The 13,535-nt window shown below is 37.9% G+C and overlaps 1 protein-coding gene across 3 annotated transcripts in view; it reads right to left on the bottom strand.

The window, feature by feature from the left end:
• camta1a (calmodulin binding transcription activator 1a) overlaps positions 1 to 13,535 on the bottom strand; it is a 364,067-nt gene that overhangs the window by 12,938 nt on the left and 337,594 nt on the right. The gene's annotated exons all lie outside the window — the stretch shown is intronic.

Below are 13,535 nucleotides of genomic sequence, written 5' to 3'. Positions count from 1 at the left end.
CCAACTTTAGTTCAACAATAAAATAAAAGATCTAAATGAACAAAATGCGCTAATGATTGTACAACACACACTTCTGCAATGCAAATGGTTGCTGTAGACTGCACTCACTGAGGTCTGAAATAAATTCTTCTCTGGTTTAGCTCACATCCCCAAGCAAAATTCTATATTGGATGTTTAATTAAAACTCAGTCATTGCCCTTATGCTTTCCAATCAAGACACAGAGTCTGATGTTATCAATCACCATTTCCGTAATTGCAGTCATTATTGTAAATTAATGGAATCATTAATGAGGCACATCAACACATTCAGCTTCAAAAACACAGCAGTGAACATACACAGATTTGTTTGGAAATTTGTATTTCCTAACTAGATTTTTACATGTTTTGCATGTGCAAACCTCACTACTATTATGCAAGGGTGCCCAGGGCATTGCTATAGGGTTGCTAAGGTGTTCTGAATTGTTGCTAGGACGTAAGATGAGTTAAATGCTTACAAAGTCACTTTGTAACCCAAATCCAGACACATCAAACTGGTTTTCTTACTGGATTTGACACTAAACGTGGCCATGTAATCTGTCAATCAGAAATGCTCACTGTGCAGATGTAAAAGATGAGAACTGGGACCAGCACAGGTGAATTACAGCACCAGTACTGAGAACTATTTGTGTCTCTCACTGATAAGCCTGTTTCTGTGGCAACCTGCAGCTGCACGGTAACCAGGCGACAGGGGCATGCTGGGCTGTGGTTTGCTCCAGTGTCAGATTATTGATGAACGAAGAGGCACATTGAGAGACGACAAAAGTGCAAAAAGGTAAAAAAAAATCTATCACCCATGCTAATGTAGCTAGTAAGCAATATTTTATGTCTTTTGACTAAACAAAAGTATTATTCTAGAGGGCCATGAACACCACAAAGCAAACAGATAGTGTTTGGTTGCCTGGTAAAAATGTCAAGAGTGATCATGTACATAAATTCACACTGTTTGACAACTCAGTATGAGTCTGGCTGCCGAAAAGACAGCAGTCATTTACAGTAGGTGCGTTTACATGGACAATTTTTAATGAATAAATGAAATCATCATTTATTAAGCAGATGAATCCGAGTGCTTACATGAACGCTAAATAAAGTGGTCGGGTTGATGTGTGCGTTTATATCACAAGCTTCAAATTGTAACAACATGTTTTGACATGCGCACACTGCACGAATATACAGTTTCCTGCTGTTTGCACATACTATTTGTGGCGAGCAGGACGAGGCCGAGTGTCGTGAGGGAACGGTGTGAGGCCGGTGGCGTGATTACTGATAGATATTACTTTAGATAGATGTTTCCCGCCTTCTTCTTCCCACGTCTAACCTTGCTGCACTATTCTTCTAAATTGTTTCTTTTCTTTGTTTTAAACTGCAGACTTAATATTTATCTATTTCGGTTCCTAATAGAGTGGTGCAGGTATGACATCACTTTGTAGGCAAAAACGCGGAAGCGAGTTGGCATTTTAGCCGAAATCAATTGTTTTTTTGAACAGGGTTTTGGTTAAATGGCTGAAATAAGGTCTATGGTGAACACAAGCTCAAGACACTTTCATGTTTTATTCTATGACATAAAATACATCAATATTACCTCACTTGTGATTTTTTTAATTATGATTTTTTTCTGTTACGTGTCTTGAAAAAGGTGGTTGCTAACAAGGCGCTGTAAATGGGACTACAGAGGCAGTCGGGGAGATTAAACGTCATCACACATAACAGGCAAACTCCGTATGCTTTTACAGCCTCATGCTTATAATTGTGCTCTTATAAACTATTCTAACTCAAACGTTCAGGGAAAATGTTTTTAGAGAAAAACTGAAAAAGTTGTCGGAAGCTTAGCGATGGTGACGTAAGTCATGGGACAGTGGTGTAGTTTGTTTACAGCCTGCCTATAGCTTTTTACTTCTGGCGACTGCATTTAGGCTTCAAAATTCATAAACGTTGCGTTCATCTGCGAAAAATAACTTAATGGACAGAACGTGTAAGTATCATAAACTTTTGTTGATCACAGAGCTTGTTTTTTGCCTATGGAAAAACATATTGGGTTTTTGTCGAGGGAACCAGTGTGATGCTAACTGTCGTTTGACCTACAAAGAGACGTCATACCTGCACCACTCAATTAGAAGACGACAAGCACATGAAGCTTTGTGCCGTGCTGCAGATTTATTAAGCAGTAAAAGCGCCCGTTCCCGCACTCAAAACAAGGCTGCGGATGAGAGTCCGAAACAAGGACTGGTGGGACGTTCCACCTCACAGACAATGAGTGGAAGGAGAATTTTAGACACGACAGTCATTTATGACACTATATTCGACAAAAACAACAGCTAGCTCCACGTGTATTACGCCATTTCTACATATACCCAGTTTCGGTTTTCAATCTGATCAAGTGTTAATATGTCCCCTCGATCGGATTACAAAAGGTTTAAACCATCCCTTACAACCCAAATTAAATGTTAATCGGATTTGGCCAATTCATTCCGACTGACTTGGTTACATACTTTTTTATTCCGACTCTGCAACTAGTTCAATTACAATCGTATTATTAGTGTCCATGTAAAGGTCAGTATTGTAATGAAGCAACACATGGCCCAGAGTCAGCAACCTTGACTGGCTCTGTTCCTACCAGTGTTGTTATTGTTAACCAAAACTATTACAAATAATTTTCAGTAATTGGAAAAACCTAAAATCAACTAAAACATAGCCTAACTATTAGAGCTGTGAAACGATTAATCATGATTAAATCACATCCAAAATAAAAGTTTGTGTTTACATAATATGCACATGCATGTATATATTTAAGAAAAATGTGTTATTTATATATTAAATATTTCTATTTATATATAATATAACTTACATAAAAATATATATGCAGTATATGAATGCAAATATTTCTAAAATATATACATGCATGTGTGTGTGTATTTATATATACAAAATAATTATACACAGTACACACACATATTATGTAAACACAAACTTTTATTTTGGATGCGATTAATAGTTTCACAGCTCTAATAAATATTAGATGAAAAACTTAAACTTAAGTTTTACTTTCAGTCTACTATCTAGTTCGTCAACTATTTTTGACTCGTCTAGATTGCAAATCAGGGCAAAAATCGGAGTATAAGTTGTGTAGTGTGTCCCAGCCTTGAGTGATTTTTAGCATGTTGTTTTGTAGTTTCTATGGTGTTCTGTGTAGTTGCTAAAGTGCTGCCAGTGAAAGAGCCTGTGCAAAACTCACCAAAATAAATGTTATGTGTTCTGGGAGGTTAGCAGTGCGTTGCTATGCCATTGCTAAAGTATTAGAGTGTAACTTAACATGTCGCTATGCCGTTACTAACTTGTTCTGAATGGTTACAAGGGCATTGCTGGATGGCTACCTTGTCAGTCAGGCAAAAAGTCTCACAGCTACTTAGAAAAGGTTTAATTCATGTTCGCAACATACATTCTGCAGTATATTTTCCAAAGTTAAGGGATTTGTTCAAATCTCTTAACCCAACCTCAAAGCCTTTACAACCACCATTACTAAACCCTGCTGGGTGAGGACTTGCATGATTATTTTTCATTTAAACTATGACTTATTGAATCGGTGGGCTTCAGTCTGTGTGCAGTCAGTGTTAAGTCTTCATTCAGATACCATGCCAGGAAAGAGAGAGACGGAAGCTACAAAGATGGCAAGAGAGAAAGACAGAGAGGCCGTGTGAGCACCAGTTAGCAGCAGCATTGACATGTCTTTGTTCAGGCACAGTGCTGCAGTCTGCTGCAGTGCAGATGATGTCATCTCCACCTGCTGCCGCGTGTGAGCTCAAGATGCCACACACGTACACTGCAGAGGGAGAGGGGGTTAGGGGGAGGGGCCACATGTAGCGGGCCACCAATCAGAGCTGAAGCAACACGGTGACATGTGCAACACCTGCCTATTTCTCCATAAACTACAAATGTGACAGCCTATAGGCACACGAGCAGATATGTAATGAAGAAAAGTGAACTCAAACTCATAAGCCATATTTTTTGCTTTCTCTTTTATGTTGAAGAATACGTTACAATTTCTCTATTCTGTTGCTGAGCTGTCAACACACACTACTTTCTTTAATAATGGCCATAAAGTATAAATTGGTTATCGGAAGTATTAGGGCTGCATGCTAATGTTAAACTGATAATTACGATTATTTTGCTCAAACAACAATCAAGAGAATGACGTAAACGGATTATTATTATTTTAACATTATCTAGTTTCACGATTTAATTTTTCATATATTAACTCACTCTGCATTATTTCACTGTTTTAGCGTATGAGAGAAGCTTATTAATATTAACAATTAACATGTTTGTCTGTGTATTCAATACAGTATCACCAATATCTCAGATAATTACGCTTAATCATGAGAAGCAGAAAAAGTGCCCACAGTTAATCGTGCAGACCTATTTTTTTTCTTCAAACTTGACTCGAGGAACGGGACCAAAAATAAATGAGGTTATTAATAATAATTTGTTACATTTATATAGCGCTTTTCTGGGTACTCAAAGCGCTTTACATGGAGGGGGGAATCTCCTTAACCACCACCAATGTGCAGCATCCACTTGGATGATGCGACGGCAGCCATATTGCGCCAGAACGCCCACCACACACCAGCTTATTGGTGGAGAGGACACAGTGATGAAGCCAATCAGTAAATTAAACTGAAGCAATGCACTCAAACCTAAAAAGAATGGCTATAAATCATGTGTATTCAGCCAGATTTACTGAACAGAAAGACTTTTTCAAATGATATGCAGGTATAACTTAAAAAAAGCTTATATTTCAAAACTGTTCATAGGTATATTGTGCATTTTCAAGTTTTTTTCTGCTGGGTTCAGCATGTGCAACATGGCCAAAATAACTCCAAAACATTATTTTTGCATCATGTCCGGGATACTTCTAAGTGTGAATACAAAATGAATATGTGCCACTCACAGTACGTGTAAACAGGACTAAGACAATGTCATCATATCTTTCTCTCTGGAGACTGCCTTCTTGTGTGAGCTGACCTAAACTGCCTCCAGCTGTGGTTTAAGCGTTTCAAAATCCGCCTTTCCCTTTAACGCAACCTTGAACCACAACTTTCTCCCATCCTCTTTTCATCCCTTCTCTTAGAATAAGACACTGAGTCACATTCATGGACGTCAGACATACGTTGTGTATGTGAGCTGAGAGATCCTGGGGAGTAATGGCTGAGAGAGAAAGAAAGGGAGCTGATAGACAGCTCAATGAGAGGAGAACTTCATTAAGGGTCTATTCACTATTTATTCCTGTGGGAGACTTGATGAGTCAGGAGCTGAAGACTCGGAGTGTGTGTTTGTTTTCAGCTTAGGAACTGCTTCTGTATCTGTGAGGATTCTGTTTATACAGTCACATATACACAAACAAACACACCTGGATTAAACACAGAGATAATAATGCTCCGTCTTTCGCTAAAATAGCCTAGTGGATTCTCACTCGATCTACCCCGCTCTTCCTTGTATTATAATGCTGAGAGTGAAGTAATGGGAGCAAACACCAGGACTGCACTCATTTGTTGCAATAAACCACAGCAATAATGTACTGCATTAATATATAATTCTTTGGAAGGAGATATAAGTGCTGCGTATATATAATGTGGGCGTACCTGTTACCATCGTTCTGTGTTGTTAACGTTTACAGTGCCCACTTAAAGATTATACTGTACATAATACTTGCTTTTGTATACATATAAACAAACTGTATACTTCACAATCTACATGTACACTGATACTGCCTGTTTTATTTTATTTTAAATGCTACACTTTATGAATATAAAAAAGTAGCTTGGAACAATTTTGTCAAATGACTAAATTACATGCATATTCAGTTCATTGAGTGGCATCCAGTTGTTGTTTAAGAAATAAATTAGTTTGTGGGTAGCGTTGTACATCCAATTTTATGGTAAAACATCTTAACAATCTGATCAAATGATGAAAAATGTGTTAAAAGCACAGCTTATGTTACTTTTGGGTCACATTGGAAATTGAAAGTCAAGTTGAGTGCATTTCATTGTGGGATATAGTATTCTAGGCAGGCAGTGTGTTCTGTTGTTTACTGCTGCATACAGAAAACTGTATATGCAAACTGTATATTGCAGGTTTATAGAACAGTATGCTGCTATTCTGAACTATTCATCAATCACAAAACCCCATGCTTGGCCATCAGGTGGTTAATAATACCCCAGCTCTCTACAATAATGGTATTCTGGAGAACCCCCTTCCTGAGTTAAGCTCCGCTGGATGACGTAGGCTGGTATTTAGTGGAGGGAAGGGGGAGTGCTGTTGGCAGAGGCTCTCCCAGCTGAAACCACCATCTGCATTCATCCTCTCATCTCGCATACAGCAGAATGAGAGCATGAAACAGCAGTAGATCAGAGGACGTGCATAGTATCTATCACTCAATTCATGTGAGAATGAACTATGAACTAGGGTAATGCATCATTATCTCTAATACTGCTCCATCTTACATAACATAACAGCCAGGAATGCAAGTATTCACAATGTTAAATACAGTGTGAATATATTATTTATAGTCCTAATGAAAGACTGAATTAGTGAAATATTATTAGAAACATGTATTATATGCAACAGGTGACTGTAATTTTGTCACCTAAAAAGTTTGGTATTCAATAAAGCCTAAAGGTGGGTCAGTAGTATTTCCTTTCAGATGTGTGCTTTAGTAAAAATGATGAACAATCATACTGTCACACTCACAATATTACACAAATTACATACACATGATTTTTTTAAAATCTTGTACCCAGATACAATTATACAATTAAAACAAAAAGAACACACAAAAAACACAATTATGACATAAAAAGTTTAAATTATGCCAGTTACAACGAGAAAAGTCTATAATTCTATTTCTTTACTCGGTCAGTATGAGAAACTGCATTCATCAACTTATTAGAAAGCATAAATATCACAGCTTTCAAATGTTGAAATAAATAAAAACTTCTGTCATGAAACTCTAAGTGGTGCAAGCTGATAGGTCCTTAACTCAAACTGCTTGCAATTATATCATTCTCTATAGGGCACAGCTGATTGGTTCCTGCTTTATCAGTAGCCCATGAGCGTGCATGGTCAATCTTCAAATACTTCAAATTCAATAAGGTTGGGATTTGCTGTAGCAGTGCAGCGTGCTTTCAGAACCCCTCCCCCTTCCCCAGCTCCACGTGTATAGATCTGCTGTGAGTAATGCATGTATGCTATTGTACAGCAGCAGCATGTCTTACTTTCTCACAGCAGCATGTTGTAATGGCAGTAGAAAGTTTCGTACTTGCTCTACAGCAGCAATAACAGCAGCAGTGTTGCAGATTTATTCCACCAAGACCAAACCTATCAACATTGTCATATCCATTCCTATGCCAAACACTCAGACAGTTGTCATGACAGAACTCCACCTTCAAGACTGAGAAGAGTCTAATCAAAGAGATGCAGCATATTAGGGGTCCTATTGTGGCCTTTTACGAAGTCTTGATTTTGTTTTTGTGGTGTACTAGTATATGTTCTCATTATTGGTTGTTCAAAAGAATTCATTATTTTTTTTACTGTAATCTTATTACAGAACCTTTCTTCCTAGTCTGGCTCAAACACGCCGATTTCGATAAAGCGCCCCTCCTTCCGAAATACGAAATGTCCTGTGATTGGTTAGCTGGCCCAGTGTGTTGTGATTGGTAGCACTTAGTACATGTGCAGGAAACGTGTTCGTGTTCGCCCCTCCATAACTGTGAGTGTAAATGTTGAGGATGGCATCAATTTCAAACCAATTCGAGTCCGATTCAGACCCTGACAATGTTAACGAAAAAGAGGACTGTGCTGAACGGATTACACGCATATGCTTTGCAAGCACGGATTTCATAGGACGTTTCAGAGTGGTATGTTTTTTTTGTAATTTTCTTTTACATTATAGATACAATGTTATCCACCATTTAAAGGGATAGTTCACCCAAAAATGAAAATTCTGTCAGTAATTACTCACCCTCATGTTGTTCCAACCTAGTAAGACTTTCGTTCATCTTCGGAACACAAATTAAGATATTTTTGATGAAATCTGAGAGCTGTCTCACTCCTCCATAGGCTTCTTAAGGGATTGAATCTTGCCGGCCCAGAAAGTTATTAAAGACAACGTTAAAATAGTCCAAGTGACTACAGTGGCTCAACTATATGTTTACCAAGCGACGAGAATACTTTTGGTGCTCCAAAAACAAACAAAACTAATGACGTTATTCCACTATTCATTATATTCTCTGTGGGCCTGAGTGTGTTCACGTAGTATAACTGTGCAACGCTTCTGTGTTGTACGTCACACGCATCACACACATGACCAACGTCGGCCAGTAGTGAGCCTACGTGGTGACGTGCAACACAGACGAGCTCCGCAGTTATACTACGTAAACACACTCAGGCCCATAGAGAATATAATGAATAGTGGAATAAAGTCGCAAGTTTTGTTTGTTTTTTTGCACACAAAAAGTATTCTCGTCGCTTGGTAAACATATAGTTGAGCCACTGTAGTCACTTGGACTATTTTAACGATGTCTTTAATAACTTTCTGGGCCGGCAAGTTTCAATCCCTTAAGAAGCCTATGGAGGAGTGAGACAGCTCTCAGATTTCATCAAAAATATCTTAATTTGTGTTCCGAAGATGAACGAAAGTCTTACGGGGTTGGAACAACATGAGGGTGAGTAATTACCGACAAAATTTTCATTTTTGGGTGAACTATCCCTTTAATCGTGAGATTACAATAGCAACAGAAAACAAGCTGTTCTCCATAAAATGTGTAGCGCACAGATAAACGCTGGGGTTATAATGGTCAGGAACAGAGTTTAAAATACATTGTAACCACTCTAAGTTAGTCAGCTTTCGTCAGGTAAAACAAAGGAGTTTTGGAAAAACCAGTGTCTCTTTGACAGCGACAACACTGTCTTCTCTAATGCAGCTCAGCCAGGCCTCGTCCTGCGTATTCCATGGGCGGGGATATTTAAAACAAGATTCGTAAAAATCGCATTTTTGGAGTGGACTTTGAGCTTTGTAACCTTGCAGATCTTTTTTATGCTCAAACAGCAACATTTCACATGAACTAAAGTTGAAAAAGTGGAAAAGGATCCCTTTAATCCTATCAGCCTTGGTGGACATTGTACTGTAGTTCAAGATGTCAACACTAATTGTGGTAAGTTAAACCACAAACACAGTACAGTATGCGACTAGACGTTTCTACCACCAGAACACATTCATACTTTGACATGTTGTAGTAAGAGGTACGGATATAACTATTTATACCTATAAAGTTCTATTTAAATTGAATGTACACAGTTGGAAACATGAGCTCATTTCTGTATTTCCGAACATGTCTGTTAGTGGAATATTACTACAGGCAGCAGCACTATTTCCTACCGCATGAGGCCTCTGCAAGTGCCCTGTCCCAACACAGGAATATTCACACCGAACAAGTCCCTTTCAGTCTAGACTTCTAAAGCTTTGGGAGCAAGCACTGACTCCCGGTGCTGCAGAGAGTACTATGCTATCACTGCACATGCACAAATAAAACAAAACGCTTTTTTTTTCCAAGGTGTTACAACAAGAATTGAGTGTTTAAACACAGGTTGAGCTCTTCTGCCCTGATTTTGAGGTCTGAACCTTCAGCTCGAGCTGACCTGCTGTGTAAGAAAGCTCAAGCTCTAGTAGGAAATGCCAGCAGTCACTGTTACATGCATGTTGCTTTGCTGTCAAGGTTAGTAGTGATTAAATGGGTTAACATGTGCGTGACTCTTCTGGAAACACTCTAGCCCTAGGAAACGGATAAAGGGATGAAGACTTTCCAAGCCTGACTCATGACATGGCATTATGCTAGTCACACACTTAACACTGTACTGATATCATTCACTGTACATCACAAGCATAGAGCAGCGAGAACTTGCTTTATTGTTGAGGATAATATTGATTTCATTCATACCACAGGTCAATAAGCAATATTATGAAATGTAGGATTTTAGGCATGATATTGGTAATTACTTTGTCTGAAACAAATCGGTTGAGTGAATGATTAAATGATTCTCTCAAAGACAGTCACATGTTTCAATGTTTTCCAATGGATGATTCGATGACTCACTCATAAAGCTACTTGATGCCATCTACTGGCGTAACCATATAAAAAGCAGACAGAGTCACTGAAAAATCCTCACCACTAATAATACACAGACTGACAGGCTTAACCCTGCTTCAACTATTTCAAAATGTTATATATACGTATTTTTAAAGCATTCATTGATCTTGTTTAATACTAATATTTACATATACTAATGCATTTTGTATTGTAGGCTACATTAGGATTAATGCATTAACTTGAACTAACAATAATTTAAGATTTATACATGCTGTATATGTGTTCACTTCAATCATATTAATGCGTTAACAAAATATGAACATGTAGAACCTTCTTGTAAAGTATTCATATATTTTTTATAGACTAATATTCTGTATGCACATGGGACAAAAGTTCTGTTGCATATAATGCCCTTTCACCAGCTTCCCAAATCACAAAATGGATTTTGAAAAAAACTTTACTGCGGTCTCCTTCTGGTCGAATGGAGCCCTCCAATTTATCTCCATACAAACCAGCAGCAAATCAAATTAGATCAGAGGCAGGCATCTCCATGAGCTACAGTAACTGCTTTACCCATCCTCCAAGACATGCCCTGGTTATATCTCCTACTTCATGTGCCATTGTGTGACACGGTTTATCCAGGCACTAACAAAATCCTTTATCGTGCTTGGCAGTACTGCCAGACTAATACATCACTATACAGACTAGCTGTATTGTGAGTAGTCTTTCCAAACTTTTATATAAACCAGTCCACAAAAATCTCACAAAAGACTCATTCATACTATTATTAATGACTTTACTGTTCATGTGAGTCAGCTATTTTGCTCAGCTCTCCCTGTCATCATTCAGACAAAGCATACAAAACAACCGGGCAGCAATGCTGACTACAGTGCACAATGTCAAATATATTTCAGTGATAAAACTAACAGTGAAAATGCTTTCATCAGCAGCATTATTTGGTATCAGCATATCTTCTGTAATTCCCTGATATCTTTTACTTTCAGTGACTAAGCTGGCTTATCATTGTTTGAAAAAAAGACAAAGAATCCTTAACTCAAGCCTTAACAAATCTAATTTTCAGTCATTTTCAATGTTCCTCTAACAGTCTGAGGGCCGCTGTGGCAATCTCCCTAACTGCTGTCTGATTTAACACTAATTAACGATTGTGCCCTTGAGGCACATTGTGTTAGATAGAAGCAACTAAAGCAGAATGTGTTCTGCACTGGTCTGGGGTGCAACAAATATTATCTGGATTTTGGCCAATTACTGCTAGAAACTGACAGAATCAATTTATGCATCTCCAAGGAATTTTTCACTTAAAAAAGATTCAAATCCATATTAGAAGCAACTGATTTGAACCAATATCCAGACAGACCAAAGAAAATGTCCAATTGTACACTAAGTCAAACATCAAGTTTCTCAGGCAATGTCTATCACTAGCTATATGATTCACTCAGATCTAATGAAGTAAACTGAGCAGGATCTGGGAGAGTGCAATCAGTCGAGAAAGGCTGGCACTGTACAAGACGCTGCATGCTAATCTTAATGGGTATTCAGAGCATGATGATAGCTGCAGAAACACTGATAACAGGACATAACTGACTCCTTTCCTTAACAAGATGACTGTCGTGACCTCAAATTTATATGAAATAACCTGACCAGAGGTTCTCTGAAACTCAGGTTAAGTGTTCTGACATTTCCTGCACTACTCTAAATGAGGTAGAATTTAATAAAAGACAGCCTTAATGGAAATTGAGTACCTATGAAATAGAATGTATTAACATAAAATAAAATAAAAGCCTATCACTTGTAAAGAACTGAGTGTTGTAGAAATGGAATGAATATCAATCCCTCAGTCAATCAATGTTCACAAGTATTTAAAATGTTGTATTTACAGTGATCGGCAACAAAACACATGACACGACTGAAATCCCTAAATTACAAAAATTACAGCTGCCTATAGTGCCTAATTTATGAGCACCTGGATGGAACATGGTATGGAATATTAATTTAGAGGAAACAAAACCATGGAAGCTCTAGGGTTGTTGAGTTCATTAACCCTCTATTACATCATGTTGCCTCAGGATAACAAAGCAATTTTCTGCACCGTGCAAGCACATGGGCGACGGATTTTTCACCCATTCAAAAATATTATTCAAATTTTGTTATTCAGTAAACTTCATGTTCAAACATTTATTGCTTAAATGTTTTTAAGCAATAAATGTCGAAGCAACATTATATAACCTGTGCATTGACATCACCGAAGCACTAGAGAAAATACAGCAGTTGTTATGTACGTTTCTATTTTATTATTATTAATTATTAAAGTACAGTAGATAACATTTATAGGATTTGTAGATTTGTTATGACTAGTTAGGAGGCAATTCTATTAAATTCATGTAGCACTCAATATAAAGTCTATTACACTGATATTTAGTCAATTGTTTTTGTAAGTTACGTATTGCAAGCTATGTTATGCAAGAAAAATGGGTGAAACTTTTTAAACATTCCAATCATCACTATCAACAGGTTGTTGAGAACATTGTTGGAAAACAATACACACGAGTGTAATGATTGTTAATCTCTATTTTCCCGGCACAAACCATAACCATTACCAACATAAAGCTCGTTTGTCAAACTTGTGTCGTGTTTTTGAATGTTTCGCGAGCTCACTTAAGCGCGTGCCTCGTGCGTCGCTGTCCTCGGTGCTGAAATCAAGAGCGCAGATCACAGGACTGCTGTGTGTGTTACACACATCACACGTGTGTTACACACACTCCGGTTACGACTACAGCTAACAGAACCACTAAATGACAAGACCGCCTCAAAATGAGCTGTTTTTCCTACTTTTGTCGTGTGATGTTTTGGTGCAATGAAGTGTCAAACAAGCGGATCTTTGTCATGTTCTATTTAAGATGATGGAAATGAGAGTGCATGCAGCTAGAGAACTAGTGAATATGTTCAAACCATGAAAAGGACATTACTAAGAATAATATATGAAATTGCAAAAGTTAACTATCTATTTGCCTCAAAATCAGAAAAACCAGGTGGTCTGCTTCACGAGCCTCGTACATGTATGTTCTAGAACAGCGTTCTTGTGTCTGGAAGTTGACACATTCAGTTCAGGAAACTGCAAAAAGCAGTGCTTCAGCAAAGACAGAATTCAGTCAAAACAGATCAGCTCGAGCTTATCTTAGAGAACATATTCTTTCATTCAGAACGGCACATTTCTCTACCTGAAGTAAAGCACTAGGTTCACTTCCATAGACGGAAATGACAAGTGTTTAAAGTGGGCTAAGCACATGTAGTAACTTTAGAGACGAGACTGCAAACACACAGACACTAGGTTCATTTGAACAT

This window comes from Phoxinus phoxinus (genome assembly GCF_949152265.1).
Source record: "Phoxinus phoxinus genome assembly, chromosome: 18".
Classification (NCBI taxonomy): Eukaryota; Metazoa; Chordata; class Actinopteri; order Cypriniformes; family Leuciscidae; genus Phoxinus; species Phoxinus phoxinus.
This window is presented reverse-complemented; position numbering and strand designations above follow the sequence as displayed.